General features: G+C 38.7%; 1 protein-coding gene across 3 annotated transcripts in view; it reads left to right on the top strand.

Annotated features, from left to right (window-relative positions):
* Positions 1-14,499, top strand: part of Otud7b (OTU deubiquitinase 7B) — a 60,581-nt gene that overhangs the window by 11,911 nt on the left and 34,171 nt on the right. The gene's annotated exons all lie outside the window — the stretch shown is intronic.

The following is a 14,499-nucleotide window of genomic DNA, read 5'->3' as shown; positions in this document are numbered from 1 at the left end:
CAAGGCCAGTCTGGTCTACATAGTGAGTTCCAGGCCAGCTGGGGCTACAGGGAGACCCTGTCTCAAAAAGATAAACAAACAAACAAAACCCCTGCAGTATAGAGTCTTAATATAACATTCTTTTGACCTCACAATGGTTTGACCTACCCCCCCAAATAGGAAATTAAATATTAAGGTAAACTATATGAAATTGCTATTGTATAGGTAAAAAGTCAAATATTGGTAAATTTATATATTTAAGTTTATTCATATATTTCATGTGAAGTTTTGATTTCCTCTGTGGGTTCTGAAGAGCAGTGTCATTGAAATTTTTGAAGTAGATAATCTGAAGTCAGTTTACACTTCTAAATGTACTTCCGAACTCTATTTCAACTAATTTTCTTTTACAGTTCTTTTAGGTCCAATTTTTGATGGAATGTTTTTATTTCAGATTGTATATTTGAGAATGTTAAAAGGGAATGTGTGGGAATTGCAGACCAGAATAGTCTCTGGCCAAGATCTCCGAGATGAAAACTTGCTGTGAATATCTACATGTAATTGATTCTGTTAGCTTTCATAAACTTAGATGTCTTAGTGACCGCCCCCCCCCCACTTCAGCCATCTCCACGTCTCCTCTCTAGTCGTCAGATAGATCTGGTGATGGGGAAAGTCATAAATGAAAAATTGCCTGTGACACTTTGACCTTATTTAGGGACTTAGAGAAGGAAAGAAGAAAGAGCTTTTAGCTCTAGACTATTATATTACCTTGTGGTGGTTCCCAGAATATTCTTACGTGGGGGAAGAAGATGCTGAAGTCAGGGAAAGAGCAAAGACACAGTAAATAGCAAAAGTTAGCAGGTATTATAGGATAGGATTGAGGGATAGGAGTGTTAAGGAGGGATAGGAGGAAACATTTAAAGAGGGGCTTCTTCCTCTTATTTTCCAAAACTTGGTTTAGGATACTTTGTAAGCCTTGTAATTATATTGAATGGTATCCAGGCTACATACTAATAGCTACTTGGATACTATCACATATAAAATATAGTTGAAAGTATAATTTTTGTGTTCTAAAATAGTTCCTTGAAAAGTCAAGCTTATTTTGAATGTTAATCTACTTGTGCCTTTTGAATCATTAATAACAGCAAAGGAAAAAGATTTCTCAGGGCTTTAGTGTTTGTAAATCTTGATGTTTATGTGGAACTAGTCTTTGTGAGGAATGGAGGCATGGACAGTGGGAAAGTATAACACTGATAACAAAGACAAATTTTAGGCAGCAAACTTATCTGTTGTTGAGACTTACCTACTCTCATGTGCTCCTTTGTGAGCGTTTGCTCTTGCTGCCTTTGAACTGGGAGCGTCCTTGTCTGTTCATCCTAAGGCTTCTCATCAGTACTAAGCACAAGGTCCTTCCATGTGAATAGTGCTTGGTTGCTGTTGTTTACTGACCAGAGATAGAGACTTCTCATAACTCTTCTTAGAACTCTGAAAAGAGAATTTGAGCATTAGACTCAAGAGTTGCTGTATCCTAGCTCCTTTCATTGCCGCAAATAAATTCTTGTCCATTTGACCTAAGGTAGCCTCTTTGAACAACCTTAGCTCCTTTCCCTCACATCTTTGTGATTGTTTGTAATATACTTGTTCATCATGAAAATTGAGATTATGTAATTTCCTTTGGTGTTTGCTGACTGGTGAAGATGATAAATTCCTGCCTACTGAATACCTTCTGTGTACTAGAATCTCAAGCTGCCCAAAGGAGATACCAAGGAGGTGTCACCTAGTGAATAAACAGGTAGTAGGAGAATTGTTTTTTTGGGGATCTACATTCTAGGTTAAATAGGACCTAGTTACAGAAACACACACACACACACACACACACACACACTCACTCACTCACTCACTCACATGAAATGTTAGAAACAAATGCAGCTATATAGCATATATCTTATAACACTTTAGAACTAAAGGAATTTTACATATTGTTATCATTTTCTAGGTGAGGAAGATGAGGACCAGAACATTTAAATTACTTGTTCAAGATTGTAGTTATCAGCAACAAACATTTTATTATATATTTGCTTTCTGAAAAGTTAGGCCTCAGGTGTAGAGTTGGATGCATCAAGAAGTTAATAATTAGGGCTGGGGAGATAGCTCAGTTAGTAAAGAGTTTATCATATAAGCATGAGGATCTGAGTTCAATCCCCAAAACCCATGTAGAAAAAATGAGTGTAGTGGCGACTGCATGTGATCCCAGCACTAGGGTTGGGGAGACGCAAATCCCTGAGGCTCTTTGGCCAGCCAGATTAACCTACATGGTGACTTCCAGGACAGAGAGAGACCCTGTCTCAAATAAATAAATAAATAAATAAATAAAGATGGGTGGGTTAGTGGATGGATAGATGGATAGATGGATGGTTGGACGAACAGACAGACATATATGGAGAGTGACTGAGGAATAACACCCAAAGTTGTCCTGTGGTCTATACACACACACACACACACAAAGCTAATAATTAGTTGTAAATACTAAATATTTCCATAGGAGATAAATAGTAATGCAAGATACCAGGAATGCTGAATACCAAGTGAGGAATACAGTTATATAGCATTATGTACACATTTGAGTGATTTGAAGAGAAATAAGTAAAAGTTAGTGACTGATTAATGTGGGGAAGGGGTAAATAAGAATAATGTGCATATTTCCAAATGGGTTAGAGCAATAGGAGAGCTGGGTTTGGTTGGTTTCAGATACTTCTCTCCAAAGGGTTACCTTAGTGGGAACCTTTAGAAAACACTAATTCTAGCAAATGCTTTCAGCTAGTACTGAATTCAGAGTTTAAGTAACTAGCTTATGTTTGCCTCTTGCAAGTAGTAGAACTTGATGTGGAGTGCTTTCTTTGGATGGTCCTTCATTTTTTTTTTTTTTTAAACCAGATCATGTTGCTTAGGAGGCAGGTCAAGCGGTTAAAAATGCAGAACACATGCCTGGGAAATAGAATGGGAAGTTAAATACCACATTATGATGAGGTTTAACCACAAGCTGTTTCAGTTCTGTATAGGTTTTCCATGTATTTAAACATTAAGTGTCTATACTTATGTCTTGCTCATAATGCATTATAAGAAATAATTTAGTGTTTTCTTCTGAGATTCAGTTCTTTGTATTCAAGGGGAAAGTCTTTTGAATTTTAGAATTAAATGCATATTCTCTCTGTCTTCCAGTTTTGCAGATGAAATAGTGTTCTCCCTTACAGGTGGGCAGGCTACTAGTGTTAACAAGCTGGAGGTAATATCTTTGTGAAGTAAAGAGAGGACGTAGGTCTAAAAGTCAAATCTTTGAGGTTTACCCTGCTAGCAGTTCAGAACAGTTTACTTACATAGATGTTATGGAGAATAAATACTGTGAAGCGGTTGATTATTTTCATGAAGAGGGATTTTTAGAGGTTAAATAGCCTTCTAAAAATCCTTTATTCTTGGTTTTTAAATATGCAATCAGATTTATTTCAGATGGTACTCTTTCTTACCCCTCTTCTTTTTGGCCAAGATTTAGCTATGTGGTAGCAGATGCCTGAGGATTAAAGTAGCATTTTCTGGATCTATGACTTGTTGTATTTCTACTATGAGCTCTGGCCAAGGGCTGTTCTTAATCATCTGCCAAGACTAATTATTGCTGGATTTAGGGACTGGGACTCTAGTTATAACGTCTTCTAACACTTGACTTATATATAATCCTATTCCAGTTTGTTCTTTGCTGTGGGTCATTTGCCCAAACTTCAGACCTGGCTGGGAAATAAGGGAGGAAAATGTGACTATTGCTAGCAAGAATCTACTTGGAGTTATAACCAGTGCTTTATATCTCATTTAACTCAGAAACCCCTTATGATGGGTGTTCTTACACCCACTTACAGATTAATTCAAAAGACTTACTGCTGCTGTTCAGACACTGTTTAAGGTGTTGAGAACCCTGGAGTGACTAACAGAGTCAGGATTTAGATGCAGCTCTGATGAATTCCTGAGGGAATGTCTGCAGCCATTCTTATATCAGGCTTCCATTTACAGAAATTGCACAATCTCTGTGGCTACATAAGTAAATCAAAGTCATAAAAAGTCATAGATCTCCTATATTTCTTTGTTTAAAAGACTCTTGATGAATCCAATAAAGAAATGTGTCTTGATGCGGACAAGCTCACATGCCCAGTGTTGCCTTTTCTCTTCCCATACTCCCTATTCTTACCTGGTTATCGACTGGACAGTGTGGCCTGCTTGGCATTTGACTGTGTTTGTGTTTTAAGACTGGGAAGAGTCTCCTTGACTTCCTGAAAGCTCCTTGCCCACTTGCCTGTTTTCTCTTGTAGCACAGTGGTAATGTGTTGTTGACAGTGTCATATAGTCACGCTGGTTGGGATATTTTTTTCTTTTTTTCCAGTTCTTTCTGATGAGTATGTGAGTAGGCACACTTGGGTCAGACTTCTGCAGTTTATCCAAACAGAGAATGCTTTCTATATTCACAGTTCTAGGAAAGTTTTGAGGGTAGGAAGAATATAAAAATTCAGTGTCTTGCTGGACGTGGTAGCACATGCCTTTAATCCCAGCACTTGGGAGGCAGAGGCAGGCGGATCTTTTCGAGTTCAAGGCCAGCCCGGCTTACATAGTGAGTTCCAGGCCAGCTGGGGCTACAGGGAGACCCTGTCTCAAAAAGACAAAAAAAAAAAAAAAAAAAAAACAAGGTTTTCTCCCCTCCCACAATACCTTTTTTTTTTCCTGCCATTAATGTAGCACACTTCCAACACTCAAAAGTTGAAATTCTGAACTGGGGGCAGTGGCACATGCCTTTTGTCCCAGCACTTGGGAGGCAGAGGCAGGCAGATCTTTGTGAGTTTAAGGCCAGCCTGGAATACATAGCGAATTCCAGGCCAGCTGGGGCTACAGGGAGACCCTGTCTCAAAAAGACAAAAAAAAAAAAAAAATCAGTGTCTTCTGCCTCACCAAGATCAGTTTTGTTTCATTCTGAGTTTATTCCTTAGCTTATAGTATCAAAGAGAGTACTTGTTTTAGATTATGGCTGTTATGTACCATGTAACAATACTTAGAATGGATGGTGTTGAGTAGTTTAAAAAGAAGCATAAGGATTTCTTTTGAGCAATATCTTCTAGAAAGCATTAACAAATGTTTAAGACTGTGAGTGAGTTTCTGAATTTCCTTTATGCTCTGGAGATTAGTTAGGTAGGATCAAAGTTGTATTAGAACTACTTGGTATTGAAGATGTAGTCAGTTTAGTACTGGGGTACCAAGAAAATGTGAACATAATTCTTGAGATTAGAGAGAGAGTTTTTTTGTGAATGTGTCTGACCTGTAAACAATGTGTGATGTTTGATAGGTGCACAATGTCATATTTTTTTCTTTTTGAGACAGACTCTGGCTGCTGTTGTAACCCAGGCCTATCTTGGACTCCCTGTCTTCCTCAGCCCCCACAGGACTGGGATTATAGGTTTGTGTCACCATGCCCACAATGTTCTTGCTTAAATCTTCAAAGCTACTTGAATACTGAGTGCTGTCAGATTGTCTTCCTAGGGTATTTCCTCTTTTTTTTTGTCTTTTTGAGACAGGATCTCTCTGTAGCCCCAGCTGTCCTGGAACTCACTATATAGACAAGCTGGCCTTGAACTCGCAGAGATCCACCTGTCTCTGCCTCCCAAGTGCTGGGGCTACAGGCAAGCGCCACCATGCCCGGTCGACATTTCCTCTTTTTAAGTCTTCCTTTCTTTAGAAGTATTTCCCAAGATTGAGGTACAACATTTTGTAGTTTCAGTTTCTTACTGAGGGTATGATCTTAATACTTGCAGATTGATCAATTTGGCCCATTTTGGCCTGGAACTCACTATGTAGACCAGGCTGGCCTTGACCTCACAGAGATCCACCTGCCTCTGCCTCCCGAGTGCTGGGATTAAAGGCATGCGCCACCACGCCTGGCTGTCCTATGGTTTTTTGATAAAAGTAACTTCTTCAACACTTTGGCAAAACTGAAAGTACTTCCTTTTCAATTCTAGTTAACTGGGTGTGATTTTTGAGATAATTTTGTGTATTTCCTTATATCTTCTTCCTGTTTTTAAAGGTAGCAGTTGTTGCTATCAATACCACCACCACTAAAAATAATAATGGAATACAATTTATTCCTAAAAGGATTGCTTTCTTGGGTTGACTTTAAGGAAAGACTCAAAGGGCATTAAAGTATTTACTGGATGACTTGTATACCAGTTGATACTTTTGTACCTTTTGTGAGAGAAGGAAATCCAAAGGCCTTCCATTCTGAAAACTTGGTGTGGTGCTGTGCCCTTCTGAAAGCTTGTCTATGATGTTTTGATCCAGTCAGTATATACAAGAAAGTTTGTTTTCTTATTTATATCATGTTTGTGCACATGATCTGGAGATTTTAAAGAAATTTTAACAGAATTTGTCTTTTGAGGGGTTCTGGGAAGAGAGAGACAGGGTCTCATCCAGCTAGGGCTACGTAGCTGAGGAGGGCCTGGAACTCCTAATCTTCCTGCCAGACACTAAGATTATAGGTATCATGAGTCTGGCTGTTGTTTGACTTTAGATGCATTTAGTACATTCTTCTGGAAGCATATGTCTACATAGGAGATAACTCATCTGAATTTGGGAGTAAGATCAACCATGATCTTATAATATGGATCTTATATAATAGATAATAAAAATGTATTAGTCCAGATCAGTATCTGTTTGACTTCCCAAAGTAGTGAGATTAAGTAAACAGTGCCTTTAACTAAAACATTTGGTTAGATATTTCATCAAAAAACTTCACAGTGAGCTTTCAGTGTTTGGCATTCTTTGAGAGAAGCACATGATTTTAATGTGGTTGATAGATTTTAAGATCTCTTCTCTCTTTTGTAGTTTCCTCTGCATCTTTTTCTGTCTCTGATTCTGATACTCAGGGAATCTTTATTCATTAAAGGAAGTTAGCTGATAGTTACCCTTTTTCCACCCTGGAACCAGCCTACTAAATAACCTTACAGATTCCCATTCCCATAGTGGTCTGCCTGGCATTAAGAAAGGGTCCTTAATAAGTGCTTATTGAAAGCCAGGCGTGGTGGCACATGCCTTTAATCCCAGCACTTGGGAAGCAGAGGCAGGTGGATTTCTGTGAGTTCCAGGCCAGCCTGGTCTACATAGTGAGTTCCAGGCTAACTGGAACTACAGGGAGACCCTATCTCAAAAAAAAAAAAAAAAGATTGGGTTTCATCAGTGGGGATTGTATGCAGACCCTGGGTGCCACTGTGCTGATGATGGTGGCCCTTCCTGAGGAGAAGAAATGTTGCTTGCTTTATTATTTTTTTTTAAATAAGCTTGATTAAATGTGACTATAGAGAGAGTTGTTATTGCTTTGATATTTGATGTTTCCAGGCTTTCCATTTTCAAAGAGAAATATGTTAAAAGATGGTGCTTTTTTTTTAAAGATTTATTTTATTTTAAATTGTATGTATGTAGGACTGGAGAGACTGTTCAGTGGTTTAAGAGCACTGGTTTAAGACCAACCTGGGTTGGTTCCCGTCACTCATATCATGGCTATCAACCATCCCTAACTCCATTTCTAGGGGATCTGTTGCCCTCTTCTGACCTCTGTGGGCATTGCACACATGGGTGCACTTAATATACAATCACGTAAAACATTCATGCATATAAAATGTAAATAAGTTAATAAATATGTGTATTGGGGGGGAGGTGGTATGTACATGTGAGTACAGGTGCTTGAAGAGGCCAAAGGTGTCAGATCCCCTAGAGCTGGAATTACAGACAGCTATAAACTGCCTAATGTGGGAATCAAGCTTGAGTCCTCTAGAAGAGCAATGTGTGCTCTTAATTGCCCCTCTCTCTTGATTTTATGTTATGTTTTATCCTATTTAAGACTCAGCAGTATCTGGGTGTGGTGGTGCAGACATTTAAATCTCAGCATTCAGGAGGCTGAGGCAGGCAGATCTCTGTGAGATCAAGGCCAGCCTAGTCTATATAGTGAGTTCAAGGCCAGGTGGGGCTACATGGTGACCCTATCTCAAAAAACAAACAATCCCAAACAAGCAACAAAAACTCAGCTATGATTTAAAAATAGTGTATGAAAAGTATATTCAATAAAAATAGGTTTACTTGAAAAGAAAGTATATCTGGCTTTAAACTATCAATAGAAAATAAAAAGAAAAGTTACCTCTATGATACATAATTTTGCCCTGCTGTCTTACTATAAAACTTTAGGTCTTAGGGAGATAAGGTCACAGAATTCTTCCAAGTACAGTTTGTCTGTGGTTTTGAGCCACAAAAGTGACTTGATTCTGGCATGCCTTTATGATTTTCTTATGATGATATCTTTTCCTGATATGGGTTACTTAAGTGATTAAAATTTCTAAATGCACGTCTTTTTCTCCCGTACATATCTGTGGAAGTAAGAGATTTAGCTTTATAGCAGGGGGAAAATTGAGAGCTAGCCATATGGACAGTCAAGTAAAGGTTAATGGAATGGGAGTCACCAAATTTATTTTTCTATAACTGGTTTTATCCCTAGTTAGCTCCATCTTTGGTCAGGTGACTAAATCTCATCCACTTGGTTCCAAGTTGTTCTCATCTATAGCTTGATGTATGGCGTAAAATGGTCTCTGATAGCCTAGTTCTAAAAATTCATGCCTATAAAATTTGGCATAGGAAAACAAACTGACTTTCTGTCCCTTCCTACCTGTGTTCCACATAAGATGTTAATTATGTAAATAAGAGAAGCATGTATTATACAGTTTCAGGTAGACTGGAATTGTCAAATTGCATTGTATACTCACACTTTTTATGTGCATAAACATAGGAGGCTTGGTTGTTTCTAAAAGAAAAAATTAGGGGCTGGAGAGATGGCTCAACGGTTAAGAACCCTGGCTGTTCTTGCAGAAGACTTGGGTTTGAATCCCAGCATCCACATGGCAGCTAATAATTGTCTGTAACTCTAGTCCCAGGGGATCCGACAGTCTCTTCTGACCTCCATGGGCATTGCACGACACAGGTGCACTTACCTACATGCAGGCAGTACACACATGCACATAAAATAAAAATAATAAAAAATTTAAAAAAAAAAGAAAAAAATTACTACAAAAGGTGTAGCCTGTACAAATGAAAGAGGCCCAGCTATTGCTTAGGATAACTCCTAGGTTATAATTTGTACTTTTTAAAACAATTTTATTTATTTTTTTATTTTATGTGTATAAGTGTATTGTCTGCATTTATGTGACTGCACCCGTGTTGTGTGATGCTGCGGAGGTCAGAAGAGGGCTTTGGATTCCCCTGGAACTGGAATTAAGGATGGTTCGTAGCTGCCATGTGGGTTCTGGGAATCGAACCGGGGTCATCTGTAAGAGCAGTCCGTGCTCTTAACCGCTGAGCCATTTCTCCAGCCCCACAGTTTGTACTTTTTAACTCTAGCTGGGAAATATGTATGCATTTGTGGGATTGGTAATAATTATTAGGAAGGATGGCTAGGAGACAGTGTCAGTAAGCATGGATAGTATTTTTTAAAAGAAAAAGCATTGAGTTCTTCAGTCTGTGGAGTTCTTATGGCTAAACAGATCTGATTTTGCCATAACTTCCCGGAGAACTGGTATAAACCCTATATTCTGAATCAGAATACCTAAGTCCAACTGCCTTGCCATCTGGGTGTCACTTAGGCTTGACAAATGCTTCTGTATATATGTGTTGTCCATCAGAAAATACAATTAAAAACCTCAGAGAATTAATTTAAAAAAATTTTTTTTGAGACAGAGTCATTATACAGCCCAAGCTGGCCTTGAACTTGTAGTTCTGCTTCAACCTTTTGTGTACTGAGATTACAGCTGTGCATTACTATAATTAAAAATTTTTTCTATCACTAGGCTTTTATTTGTCAAACTACTTTAAAACAAAACTACAAAAGATAGTGAACTCACAGCTATACAAATATAGATTATATTTAATATAGAACTTGTTTATCATATCAGTGGGACAGATCTGCAGCCAGTAAATATTTAAAACAGTAAATAATTCACAAGCCTATTTTAGGTATAGATACATAGACTAGCATGAGTAATTTAGAACCACAACTGTTTCTTAGGTACTATTTTTTTTTTTTTTTTTTTTTTTGTCTTTTTGAGACAGCGTCTCCCTGTAGCCCGAGCTGTCCTGGAACTCACTATGTAGACCAGGCTGGCCTTGAACTCACAGAGATCCACCTGCCTCTGCCTCCTGAGTGCTGGACTACAGGTGTGCACCACCACGCCCGGCAGGTACTATGTTTTAAACAGTGTGCTAGGCCTATTTATAATTTGTTAAAGTATAAAATAAAAATGCCAACATCAAGGCTGAATTTTAACCTTGTCTTCCAACCTCCTACATACCCTTAGATTCCTTTTCCTTAGCTCATCTAGGTAAAGTATCTGCTCTTTGTATATCTTCCTACCCTGGTGGACATTAACAACAGGTTTACATTTCTCTCACTCAACTGAAGTGCCTTAAAGGTAGGAGTGTGTCTCCTTTTTTTTTTTTTTTTTTTTTTTTTTTGAGACAGGGTCTCCTTGTAGCCCCAGCTGTCCTGGAACTCACTATGTAGACCAGGCTGGCCTCAAACTCACAAAGGTCTGCCTGCCTCTGCCTCTCAAGTGCTGGGATTAAAGCGTGCCCCACCACGCCCAGCCTAGCTCCTCTTCTTTTGTCTCTCCAGACCCTAAGTCAGTGCCTGGTAGATAGTAGACCACATTGGCAAATTTTGAATAAATGATAGTCAAATTGGAGTTAAGATGATGTATCCAAATAATTAATTGTAAGGCAGCATGTAATAATGGCAAGTGCCAGGTGAATGCCTTACATGAAGAGCCTGTAGAAGTTCAAATGAGGTTAGGTATGGCCAGAAAAAATGAACTGTAAGCCGGAGAATTTTTTTGGAAAAGTATTAATAGTAATAAAAATCTTTTTTTGTGCTGAAGTATATAATTTGTTGTTTTGTTTGTTTGAAATAGGACCTCAATATGTAGCCTTGGCTAATTTTGTACTTGACATGTAGCTTAGGGTGGCCTTAAACTCAAGATAGTCTTCTTGTCTTAGCCTTTAGAGTGCTGAGATTGCAAGTGTGAACCACTGTGTCTCCCTGAAGTATATAATTTTATAAAGGGAAATTTTGTGTATTAGAGTGTAAAAATTGGTAACTGTATGTGGAAGGACATTAATTTACCAAAAGAAATTTACAAAATATTTATTTCCTATGGGTAACTAAGTGCAGATAGTACAGTAGTTTGATTTTCTTTTTCTTCTTTCTGATTTCTCCTATGACTGGATATTTAATCATTGCCAGAGAAATGACCAATAATCAGGAATCAAGTAGGCCAAAGGGTTGCCAGCTACTAAAGGTTAGAGAATTGGTTTTAGAGAAACACTTTTGTTATTAGTCTAGCCTCTGTTGATTTGTTGTTGTTGTGTTTTTGTTTTGTGTTTTTTTATGTGTGTGTGTCATAAATTCAGTAATCAGAATCTTTTGCGGGGGGTGGGCAGTTAAAACAGGGTCTCCCTGTAGCTACAGCTGGCCTGGAACTTGCTATGTAGACTAGGCTAGCCTCATTATTGCAGAAATCTGCCTGCCTCTGCCTCCCAAGTGTTGGGATTAAAAGCATGTGTCCTGTGGGTGCTGGGAATTGAACCTGGGTCCTTTGCAAGAGCAGCCAGTGCTCTTAATTGCTGAGCCATTTCTCCAGCCCCCTTGCTGGCCTTTTAAACAAACAAACAAACAAAAACACATAAAGTCTCAGGCTGGAGAGATGCCTCAGTGATTAAGAGCACTGGCTGCTCCAGCAGAGGACCCAGATTTGGTTCCCAGCACCCACATGGCAGCTAATAACCAGTTCCAGGGAATTCAACACCCTTTTCTGGCCTCTGTGGGCATTGCACAACCCAGGTGCACTTACATACATGTAGGCAAAACACTCATAACCATTAAAAAAAAAATCTAAAGGGCTGGAGAGATGGCTCAGTGGTTAAGAACACTTGCTGCTCTTTCAAGTGGGTTTGGGTCCTAGTACCCACATCGTGGCTGACAACCAACTGTAACTCCAGTTCCAGGGGATCTGACACCCTCTTCTGACTTCTGTGGGCATTACACAACATGGATACACTTACACACATGCATGCAATACACTCATACACATAAAATAAAAGCAAAACAAAACCCTGAAACAGACAAGAAAAGGTCTGCAGAACTGGAGGAGCTTGTTTGGGAAGAGCACATGTTGGACGGAATGGTAGAGGAAGCTGTGTAGAGTACTGTTGGAGTAAGAGTGTTTTGAGAGGGTTTTGGGTACAAAGTAGGCAGCTGATATTTCTCGAGGATGTATTCTCAAGTATTAGCCTAAAGCTTGTATACATTATTTAATGCTAACAAGAGATCATAACTATATATATCCCATTTTATACATGAAGAAACTGAGGCACGAAAAATGATTGTATTACCCATTATTACATCGCTTTTAAGTAGTAGATCAGGGATTTGAAACAGGATGTATTTGAATCCAGAGTCAATTCTTCAGTGTGGTGGTGAGAGGATTCAAGCAGTGAGAGTGGGCTTCTGTATGAATGGACTACTGTGGTTTTCAGTCCTCTCCAGATGAAGTGTGGTATCCAGCAAATGTAAGCATGTGGTCTCTGGAGTTGGGCGCATTGGCTTACAGATGTTTTGGTTCTGCTTCTTAGTATCTGTGTAGCATTGAGTCTGCCACCTAACTTCTGTGTAACATGAAGTTAGTGATATAGTCCTCTTACAGTTGTTTGGAAATTTAAAAGAAATAATGTCCCAAACTTTAACACATGACTTTCACTTTTCTTCTATTTAATGTTAATAGGTCCGTTGGGAGTAGAAGTTGGCCATATCATCTAAGAAAGCTATATTTTCATATGTTGGAAGGACCTATATTAATCAAAATCAGTCTGCCAAAAACAATCATTCATTGCTCCCTCCCACCTAATCAAGAATTGTGTGAAATATTGTGGGCTCCTGTCCCTCTTTTGTCTCCCTGTCTGGATTCCTTGGGATTGACATCATAGATATGGAGGAGTCTCTGACCTTTGAAAATTCTTGGGTCTTAAATGTTGAAGTTTTTCATTGAGTTTTGAGAGGAGTTGGAGAGGACCCAGAGGCAGCTCTAATGCCTTGGTGGAGCCAGGAGAGTGGGTATACAGTAAGAATGTGGAAATTTTGGGGGATGGTGTTGACGAGAGAATGTAGGGTCAGTAGTTTCTCAGGCATTTTAACAGAGGTCTATTATCTGCCACTAGTATTTAACTTTAGGTTATTTTCTCTGTTATTAAGTAGTTGGGGACTCAGTACATGCAGATAGGCTTTAATACAGTATTGGTCTGGGTTAAGCAATATTTAGGAAGAAAAGCTATTACAAATAAAGTCATTTAACAGTTTTTAGCAGATGGCTTTGAAATGAGCCACTGTAGATTTGCCTATTTGTAATACTGGTGTGTGTGTGTGTGTGTGTGTGTGTACACGTGGGTACTATACAAATATGCTTCAGTGTATTGGAATAAAAACTGAGTGCCTAATAGGGAATGGATGCTAGGGATATGGGATGAATAAGACAAATATTTGCCCTTGAATTGCTCCTGGTTTGGTGGGGAGACAAACATATAAATAAATTCTATGCATGGTGATAAAATCATGATAGAGATGGAGTTTAAGGTTCTATGGGGACACCAAGGAGAGAACAGACAGTTTAACTTGGGAAGCCAGAATGTTTTGCAAGTAAGATAGCACTCAGTTTCATCTTAAAGAAGAGGTAAGAACTCACCTACTAGACCAGCAATCATTTGAGACAGAGGGAACAGTATATGCAAAGTGACTGAAATTTGAAGCATATAATACTTGGAGAATTGTGAGTGTGTAGAGGGGACTAATGGGAGGTAGAACCAGGTCATGGGGGATCTTTTTTTGTGATATATAGAAATTTAGATGTTAAGGTTTAATCATTAAAGAGCCTTTGAATTTTGAGCAAAGAGAAATGATATCATATTTAGATTTTAAATTGTTTGCAGTAGGTGCTTGTAGAGGCTGATCAATGTTTGTGGAGAGTCCAGGCTATCAAAACTTGAGGTAGAATAAAAGCTTGTGGAAGGCATTGGATAAATTTGAGAGACTTTTAAAGGTAAAATTAGAGGGGACTGGAGAGATGACTCAGCAGTTAAGAGCACCAGCTGCTCTTGCAGAAGACCCAGCACCCACATGGCAGATAACAACTGTCCAGAACTCCAGTTCCAGGGGAATCAGACACTCTCTTCTGGCCTCTGCAGGCACTGCATGACACAGGTACATTTACAGTCATTCAGGCAATATACTCATACACATAAAATAAAAATAATAAATTTTTTTAAAAAGGTAAAATTAGAAAATTTTATGAGGTTATTCATAAGCATAAGACATGAGAGGAAAGTATAGTGTGTTACTGAATATGTTAAAGCTGTAAT

The sequence above is a fragment of the Nannospalax galili genome, unplaced genomic scaffold, assembly GCF_000622305.1.
Source record: "Nannospalax galili isolate Female #2095 unplaced genomic scaffold, S.galili_v1.0 scaffold22, whole genome shotgun sequence".
NCBI lineage: Eukaryota > Metazoa > Chordata > Mammalia > Rodentia > Spalacidae > Nannospalax > Nannospalax galili.
This window is presented reverse-complemented; position numbering and strand designations above follow the sequence as displayed.